We start from the raw sequence: 8883 nt of genomic DNA, 5'->3' as shown, positions 1-8883 counted from the left end.
ACTACGAGCTGAGAAATTGGATGGAAGAGGTCGGGCAGCAATCGAGGCTTGGCGGTATAATGAGTGACCTGGGCTTTGATTTGGAGTGATGAATTGAAGATCGCAGAGGGACGAGGCGGGATTTGCCGTGGGCGTAGGTAGTCAATAAGGAAACTAACGGAGGTTAGCCAAAACAGATGCTGACAACCTGCTTAGCCAACATTTACTGAMAGGAAAAAGCAAATAAACGCAAAAAAAGGTGGATGCTTATTTTAGCCTTTTTTCCCTAAAATTCTTGGAAAGACTGAACTTTGGGGCCGGGCAAGGGGGAATAACACGTCCAGGTTTATTAGAAATCTGTGCTAAAACATAAAACAACTAATATGATCCTGAAGCTCAGTCGGCTTGACTCACAGCTACTTCATTTTTGTTATCCTGATGATGTCATCTTATTTATCAGAATTGTTGCTTTCCAGCAATCTGAATCAGTCCCACTGTTGCACAAAAAAGCTACATTAATTCTTCTTAAAGGAAATGTGAGAGTTCAAAGTCGTGTTCTGGTGATTAGGTAAACTGAAGCTTTAAACCTTCCTGGTCTTAACCAGTCTTTGTAAGTCTGTTTTATCAGAGCTAAGCTTCAGGACTGACTGACACTGAAGWTGTAATGCATGATGAAACTAAAACACCTAACACTGCTTTCAGATTCAGGGATTTGGAGCCGAGTTGTGTCAGCTGAAGGAAAACAAGTTTTTCAGAGCCCCCAAGTGTCATTGTTGACTTCACATTAAGAACAAATGAGTCAAGCTGTAAGTAAGATTTAAAGCACAAATATTGAGAACAGAAGTCGTCATGATTTGATGTGATGCCACGCATCAAGCTAAACATTCACCACACCATTCTAATACAGCTTTGTGCCATTAGAGGAGTTCAAGGAGACATGTCATGCTTTCAAGACTTTCTTTTTCACATTTAAATCATTCAGTTGGGGTCTATATAAAGAGGAACTGCAATGCTTTGGTCTGTATTCCTCCTTATTGTAACTCCACAAGCCCCTCTTTCACCACTTTTCTGAGGTGTGTCTCAGAACAACTCGTTTCGAGGCTGTCTCTTTAAATCCAAAAAAGATGCTTTATACCCCACCCCTTTTCAGCTTCCAGACTGGTCCATTCTAATTTAATAGAGGGGTTTATGACTATATAGCAGCGTAGAAACTTTTTATTTACTAATTAATTAAGAGACGCCAAGGGAAAACTAGAAGGGATGATCGTATTTAGAAAATTGGTTGCAAATAATTTGACTTGGTTCAGAAAACATCATAGAAAACAGAKTAAACTGAACGGGCTGAAAAACATTTCTCAACACCAGGAGAGACTAAATTCAACTTTTCTGGATGCCTAGATAGTCCAAGTACACAACGAAATGTATTTAATGGCTACAAATGTGGATTTTGCGCATGTCCCCTTCCAGATTTAAGTAATAAATGCAGTTTCCTTAAATGCAGTTAGAATTTGCGGCTGTTTTTGGTATTATCCATCTTATCTTGTTCCTTTGAGTTTTTAAATCTCAGAGCTTTTTTTTTTGCCACAACTAATTAATAAGCATTAGTTTTACATTTCATCTGAACCTGTAACTTTCGGACATATTTCTAAATGACATCCCCTGACCACGCTCCCTAAATCATCCGAGCAGGATGGATAACTGGACACACGTTTCATGGAAACCTGAAGCTTAGAGCAGGTGGCCAGACCCAACCTGAAACTCTATTAAAACCACAATTTATGACTCTTCTCAGCCAACAGAATGAGTGGATTGTTGGCAAAGAGGTTTCTTTGTCCTCCACCATTTCATCCATCTGCTTAGCCAGATGTTCGATGTGTGTGCCTCATAAAGTCAGTAACTTGACTCTATGAGGACCAGTTTAAGCCATTTTCACCCGTATGTCCACATGGGTCAACAGAACCTGATGTCTTATCAATATGAATCAGGATTTGACCATGTTTTACTAAACGTATATATTACATTTGTTGGCTCAACAGCGTAACTGTGAGGTTTGGAAGACCCAAAGACATAAAATATCTGATTTATTTTGTGGTTTTCTTGCTTTTTTTTAATTTTTCATCAGCTTCGTTACAAGCCTCTTTCACCAGAGACCGAAGATCAGTACAGTAATATTCTTCAGATTTCATAAAAATGCTCAGAACACCACATAAGGCAGACAATTTAATCTCCTCTCTCTGYCACGTAACATCTGCTGGAATGAGGTCAGGCCAAAGGGTCGCTCACTCACTTAATGAGCACCTAAACGTGTGACAGCTGCCARGAGGTCTGTTTAATATTATAAATCGGAGAACTCTAATAAAAGCTGATAATTCCTCAGCTGATGACCAAACAAAGCTCCTGGACGTGACAGGGGTGAGTAAACACGTGTGCAGTTGTGTAACTGTGCACCTCTGTATGGGTGGGAGAAAGACAGAAAGAAACGCACCTGTGGGCTGAATGCCCCCCTGACATCTGTCACGCTTCACTGTGTATCTGTGTGTGTCTGTGTGCGCGTGTGTGTACACTAAGTGGGTGAAACAACCCTCAGTCACCTTGCAGCCATACGGCCTGATGAGTACACAGTGAAAAGTGCCATCGTCACTTTAATTAGAATGCCAGCGTGCACTCATGTCCAACTGTTACAAGGAGAGGAAGTGTGTGTGTGTGTGTGTGTGTGTGTAGCAGCGTCAGCAGCCTCTTTCTGGCCCAGTCACTGTTTCTGAATACATACAGGATGCCAAGGCAGCAGGTACAGAGACACAGACCAGAGGCCTGACTGTGTGCTTCTCAAGCTATGATTTATAATACATCATCATAATACAACATTATTAGGTGAACATAACTCCTGGGCATTAAGATAAATATTTGTTAAACAGTGACGCTGGTTTTTTGTTTAAGGTATATAAATTTATTCCACTGTCATTAGGCCTGGGAAATATGACAGTATTTTGGTACACAGCGGTATTAAAATATGGTGACAGTTTTTTAAAAACATGATGCATCAGGTGACAGGCAGCTTCAGGACCGACCAACTAACTGCAGACTTCTTGAGTCAAATAACTAGTTTGACTCCTTTCGGATTAAAACTTTCAGAGACTTTTTACCCCAGAGACAAGCAAACTTGTCMCTACAGAGGAGGAAATAGTCTACAAATTTTATTGGCACAGACTGGCTAAAACCATGCAGCGGCGCAGGTACAACCGTTTAAGAGTCTGATTATTTTTAAACTTAAAACCCTGAAAAGACAAAGTACAGGGTATATAAAGAAATGTTCAAGTTAAATACTTTTTTTTAATACCGTCACGATATTTTTAATACCGACACGACTGAGCTGCAACTTTAATGACATCCTTTTGAACTTCATCAGGGGGTAACTAATTATAAAGTAATAGATAAGTGTCATTTTCTTACTTAATATTTGTAATAAGCGCAATACTGGATAAACAGTAATTTCTTTGCCTCAATAAATATACTATATCTAATTATTTGTTATGGGATTTTTAAGAGATAGACTGGAGAAAAACACGTATATTTGGGGAGTTGCCCAAAAAACAAATACCTTGTCGGACGTTGTTTATCAATTTAATATTTTTTAATAGCCTTAATTTTTGCTAATTTCATTTACTACCTAGCACCTTTTACGACCCTGCAGACACCCTGAAGTAGAYTGTATTTTGATCTGTTCAACATAAGTGTCAAAAGTTATTCTGTGACTCTGCTGCGTGACAGAAACATGTCAGCGCAGTGGRGATTTGCTTCCCACGCCTCTTTCTGTCTCTAAAATGTCAAACTATATGCATTTAAATGCTCACAAGCAATGGTTTCTGTTAATTATTCATTACTCAACACGCCACAGATTATTCCACACACCCCTGTAACACCGTATGCCATGGTGTTTACTGAAAGTTATACTGCAGTGTATGTTTCAGAATAAAATACATTTTATAGTAAAAAAAAACACTTAAATCTCCAGTGCTGATAAAAAAAGCAAATGTTGATCATAGAGATGAACAAAAACTTCACCAGTGGCCCCACATAACCCCAATAACATGAAAGATGTCTGGAGGTTTGGCTCATTGCTGATAAACAGCTTTAATCTGGAACCAGAATTGACCAAAACAAAAGCAGCTGATCTCGYGGGATTGATGTGTGACTTTTAAAACGATGCTTTGAATATAAGCTCTGTGAATTTGAGGAAAGCTGATGGTTAATATTTTAAGAGTTGAGTCCCAAACCAGTGAGGCAGAAGTGTTTTGCCCGTTAGTCCGATCTGAGCATCTCTACCACGAAGCTAACGCTAATTAACTGAGGCAGAACGAGGTCAGCGGTCACAGTCTCTGCAGTATGAAGAGCTGCGCAAAGAAACAGAAAAARATCCCACTTGTACAAGCACATGGATTTATCTGCATTAACCTACAGTGAGGAGTCCAGTCAGTGAGAAAGAGAAGCTTGTAACAAAARGATCAGATAAGAATGTAAACAAGTCGGAGCCTCATTTCCTCTGTGGTTTCTAATTACATAATTAAACAAAATTAGTGCGCAGAATCTCCTATAATGATCAAAATGGGTTGGAGAACCGAGGAGCACAAAACAACAGAGTGACAGATGGAGAGAAAATAAAATGAGACCGGGTGCATGCAGGGAATACATCAGCGCTGCAGACTGGTGCGAGCAGAAACAAATTAATCTGCATCTGCTCCCTTCTTTACTCAGATACAATAAATCTTGGGCGACTTGCACGGAGCTGCGAGTTCTGCGGGTTTGTGTGGCTGCAGGTATTTAATATACAGGAACCCCAGCTCACAACTTTAATAAATCAGATACGGGGGCCTCGGCATATTAAATCTTATTCCTGAGGAAGCTGCGAATAACTTGGACGGTGTGACTCACTCTTATGCATACAAACACACAATCTGTCTCCAGTCGGACCGAAGAGACAGAATTGTTTGATCGTCACAAAACAGCACCAAAACAGTGCACACAGGAAGGTAGAGTCCAGTTTTTAGGTTGGACACTTTTCCATAAACAGGTTTTTTTATGCTCAGAGCTGGAGGACTCTGGGAATATTTAAGAAACTGGGTTTTAAAATATGGAGTTTGTGAAAGCGTGTGCACTTTGTGAAAACTCTTTAGAACCTTTAAAACAAGACTGCAGCTATGAAGACGACGAGCTCCACGTGGATGCTGGTGTTGCAGCTTCAGGGATACTCTGGAGATCTGTGCTCGTCACCTCCTCAGGTTCATGATTAATCAAGGGAGACTTTCAGGAGAGACTCGCAGCTTTAACCTTGATGAATTCATCTGATAAAGAATCAGCTTCAAAGCTAATGTTCTGCTGCTGATGGCACCGACGGCTAATGTTTGCATTGTAATGTTTGATTTTGGACACAATAATGGGGATAAAAAAAAAAGCTACAGAGTCAGAAACATTTCCTTCATATTTCATAAAACCTCTGTCTGAAAAAGAAATAAATATTTAGTGCATTTTATGAACTGAAGGCAAATGTAATAACTTAATAGCTTTTATAGAAACAATCCTTTCAAGATGAAAACACTCAAAATCAGAGAGCAGCTACTCCTCGTTACTTTAATCTCAAGCTCCATTTGCTTCAACTCAGTGGGTTTAATGTGCTTAATAAAAAATAAAAACGCCTATAAAAGATTGTCAGAATGTTTCTTTACAAATAACTAACTTAATTAACCACAACTGATTGGACGGACTAGAAAATTTGTGTGGAAAACCAAAAAAGTTCCAGTCAGCAGGACTGAGAGATGCAAACACTTTATTCTATAGTTATTTTGCACATTTAGATTAAAAAATAATAAATTTCTGTGACATTTCAGGTTGATATTTACCTCCTAGACCAGGAGTAAAGATTCACGACCGGATGTCATTTTGACCAACAGCAAGTGAACCGTGACGTTTGCTGTGATTTTTAAAACCGCATCTGTCAAAGTCGACCTGTCTAAACAAACGCCTTCTTACACTTTGGCATTTCTGAAGGGTTACAGGTGTGTATGGAGGAGTGTGTGTGAGACGTTTGTAGACGACCCATACAACGTGTTGCTGGCTCAGGTAAGRTTTGACAGTAAAACTACTTTTATATCAGAACACGACAGAATTAACAGATTTAATACGTTTGAGAGCTTTTAAACTGATACTGAGATCTGAGCTTAATTCCATTATTTGTACATTTTCTTATGTTTTGCTTTTAAAYGTGTTTCATATTYTTATGACTAAATGTGTAATTATACTGTACTTACTGCTGCCCATCTTGACCAGGATTCCCTTGAAAAAATAAGTTTTTAATCTCAATGGGATTTTTCCAGATCAAATAATAATTTAGAATATTGTACTGGTCAAAATTATTTTTAATCCCAAACCTAAACCATGACCCTTACCAGATTACTTTTTTTTAACCAAAAGCATCAAAACACCATCTTGGACCACCTGGAGTTCTCTTCAGCTAGCCATCAAAGACCCTTATGCTGCRTTCACACCAAACRTGATTTTAGCATCAAAAACGTGTCCAACGCCTCAAGTTGGACACTTGTGCACTTTGAGGTCAGACGCTCRTTAAAACGGCTCTTGGTTGTTTTCCTCCTCTGCCGGTCTCTGTTTAATGGCGGATGAAATAAAGGAAGTGGCTTTGGTTTATTTACAGAGAGCAAGAGCACGTCGCGCTCACCAGATAATTCATAATTAATTTAACAGATACTTCAGAGACATTCTGAGTTTGGTGAGTTTCACCAATCCTAAGCTAAAACATTTCCACTGTCCTTAAGAGTAAATTCAAATCATATTTTAAAAAAATGGCGGACATGTCACTGATGTCTCTGTCCAGTGGTTTTCTGATGAAAGACATTTAAAAACATAAAAAAGGGACATCATCGTGTCACTCAGTCTGCTTGCTCAGCCCTGACTGTGTGTGTGTTCATGTGAGCTCTCAAAAAGGTTTGGCTCTCCTTTTTTTGGCTTCATGCATATGTATGCAACCATGTGCAAATATGTGTGTGTGTGTGTGTGTGTGTGTGAGAGAGTGTGTGTCCCCGTGCCTGGACCTGCTGTGCCGCACAAACCCGGCTCTCCATCTCAGCAATGAGGCGGCACACTGTGAATCACCAAGCGGGGCCATTACTCACTCCGCCTGACCCTTTCAAAATAACTTCATAAATATTCCACAGGCCGACTTAAAACACGGGCGACAGARAAGACATGGCCCGGCGAGTCCAAGACGCAGATTCCATTAAGGCCCCCACCGTCCGTGCTGCAGCAGGAACATGGTGGGACAATTAATCTTTTAAGGGATCTGAAGCAGGGCATCAGCAGACGGGAGAGAAGGAAGGAAAAAAAAAGGTATGATTTAGGAGGAGGAGGGTGAGAGCGACACCTTCAGAATGATATGAATTATTTAGAATCTCAGTGACAGCTAATTGAATTATAAAAGCTGAGCTCATCTCACCTAAACACTTGGAAAGATGAACCGTTTTGTAAGAAAATAATAAAAGAAATTTAAAGATAACGAGGATGCAGGATGAAGAATGTGATTTTACCTAATTATTATGTGTGCAAGGACACAGTTCATTTTAAATCATCACATTCCCTGAGGTGTAAAAAGAGGATCCTTGAAAACAAGGATTAAGAGGGACTGAAGCTGTGACAGTTCAGCTGAAAAAAAAAAAAAGAGCCAAGCATGAAAAGAATCTACAACCTCAGTAAATCCAGAATCTCTTTGGGTTTTATTTTGTATCCTCTGGAGGACACGAAGCGCCTGCATGAGCCTTTCACACAGCAAATGAGGCACAAAGACGACTCAACAGTAATCCAACGTCTCCTCCTTCAGCCCTAATTTAAAAACAAATGTGGTGCAGAAAAAAGGAAATAAAAAAAACTTTTTTAAGCACCAGACAAATGCTATTACTGGGAAGCAACCTTTTTATTTTTAATTGTTGCGTTCAGGAAATCTAAAGTGTTCATAAAAAGCTATAGATCTGTGCAGCTTTATCCAATACCTCACATTTCCTTTTTATGCTTTTATATCTCCGRCAGTTTAACAGTCCAGCAGGAGTTTGACATTTTGATTCACTTTACGGTGAATGGATCAATCCATTTGAGGCTCTACTTACAGCAGCTTCTCTCACTGCTTCACAATGGCAAAAAGAAACATTAATTTTAATAATAAACATTTACAATTTTTATTGCATGGGTGTTTACATTAAATTCTATAATTTCTGCTGAGAGTAAATAGTGCTAACATTTCAGCCGTAGCGCTGGGTTTTTCTGTTATAAATATAATCTTTTAGCAGGAATAAATATATAATGGGAAAATGACATTGGGTTACATGTTTCTAAAATAACATGCATGAATTATTTAAAAAGGCTGAGTTGTTTTACAATGCAAAATCCACCTTTTTAGCCGTTACATCCATTTTGTTGTGTGCAGAAAAGTTGAATTTAGTGTCTCTCTTGGTTTTAAAGAGACTCAAATCTGAGACTCACCTCAGAAAAAGGTGAAMGAGGGGATTGTGGAGTTACAATAAGGAGGAAATCAGACCAAAGCRTTSCAGTTCCACTTTATATAGACCCCAACTGAATGATTTAAAAGCATGATGCGTCTCATTTAAGATGTGGCCACGGTTACTCATTTCCCTGGTAGGAGCATGTAACAGATAAGTAGTATTATCCTTTACATTTTAAATTTGCTTTTGTTGCATTGAAACATAGATTTTTATCTATTTTTTAAATTAAATGAAGTTAAAAAAATTGTTTGTTTTTTTTTGAGGAGGCTCATTGGTGGGCCAGATGGAAGTCACCCGCGGCGGGCCAGATTTGGCCCACGGACCGCCAGTTGAATAGCCCTGAGCT

The 8883-nt window shown here is 39.1% G+C and overlaps 1 protein-coding gene across 4 annotated transcripts in view; it reads right to left on the bottom strand.

The window, feature by feature from the left end:
- Window positions 1-8883, bottom strand: part of elmo1 (engulfment and cell motility 1 (ced-12 homolog, C. elegans)) — a gene marked incomplete at its 3' end in the record, with an annotated part of 71606 nt that overhangs the window by 1055 nt on the left and 61668 nt on the right.

Source organism: Austrofundulus limnaeus, unplaced genomic scaffold (assembly GCF_001266775.1).
Source record: "Austrofundulus limnaeus strain Quisiro unplaced genomic scaffold, Austrofundulus_limnaeus-1.0 Scaffold32, whole genome shotgun sequence".
Lineage (NCBI taxonomy): Eukaryota > Metazoa > Chordata > Actinopteri > Cyprinodontiformes > Rivulidae > Austrofundulus > Austrofundulus limnaeus.
Note: the sequence above shows the minus strand (reverse complement) of the source record. Positions and strands in the feature narration are given on the sequence as shown.